Source organism: Octopus bimaculoides, chromosome 28, assembly GCF_001194135.2.
Source record: "Octopus bimaculoides isolate UCB-OBI-ISO-001 chromosome 28, ASM119413v2, whole genome shotgun sequence".
NCBI lineage: Eukaryota > Metazoa > Mollusca > Cephalopoda > Octopoda > Octopodidae > Octopus > Octopus bimaculoides.
Genome location: NC_069008.1, coordinates 4,755,693 through 4,756,784, shown reverse-complemented (window position 1 = coordinate 4,756,784; position 1,092 = coordinate 4,755,693).

Here is a 1,092-nt window from a genome sequence, read left to right as displayed (position 1 = left end):
CAGTTGGGCACTGTCTGTGAGAAAAACAGCACCGTGACACAGTTCACTCTGCCAGAGATTTGGAAACGACATGCTGTGCTGTTTGGCATTCGCGCCGGAAGCTCCAAATACGAACATTTCAGTGCGTGTGGGTGTGAATCTGAGGATAGTACAATCTGAGGACACGTACCGAAAATGATTTTTAAAAAGTCAAACATCCAGTCAACACCATGGTGTTTGGAGTGATCACTCGTGATGGCGACGTTATGCCTCCATTTATCTTCTCACACGGCCTCAAAATTAACACAGGCGCCTACCTCAAGTACCAGGAGGAGGTAGTGAAAAGGGTGGCAGCTGGAAGACCTTATGTCTGGCAACAGAACCCTACACCATGCTACAAAAGCAGGAGGACCCAGTCACGGCTGTCAGAAAAGTTCTGCGAGCACATTCCTAACAGCTGGCCGCTTATATATTTTTTATTCCTCTATTAGTTTGATCTTTTGCTTGCTTCAGACATTCAACTGTGGCCATGCTGGAGCACCGCTTTATAAGGTTTTTTTTTTACTTAAAGAAATCGACCCCAGGGCATATGCTTTGTAAGCCTAGTTCGTATTCTATCGGTCCTTATGCCGAACTGCTAGGTTACAGAGACAAAAACACCACCATCGGATGTCAAGCGACGGTAGGGGACAAACACACACACACATATATATATATATATATATATATATATACATACAGGAAGTGAGTACGAGAGGGCTATTGAAAGGGTCTGGATATGTATGAATAAACAAAGGTAAATGTCAATAAAGGAGGAGGAGGAGAAAGAAGACGAAGAAGGAGGAGAGGGAAGAAGGTGAGAAGGAGGAGGTGGTGGTGGAATAGGTGGAATGTGTGAGAGTGAGGGAGGCGATATATGCACATGAAAGCAGATAGAACGTTGGATAGACGAACAGACAGAGAGAGACAGACAAATATGCGAAATTCGAGACACACGGACAGACAAACATATCAACAACTTCAAAATACGAATACAGAAAAAGCATGTTTGGATGGAATATGCTAAATAATTAAACACACACACACACAGATGTACATAAATACATAACTATA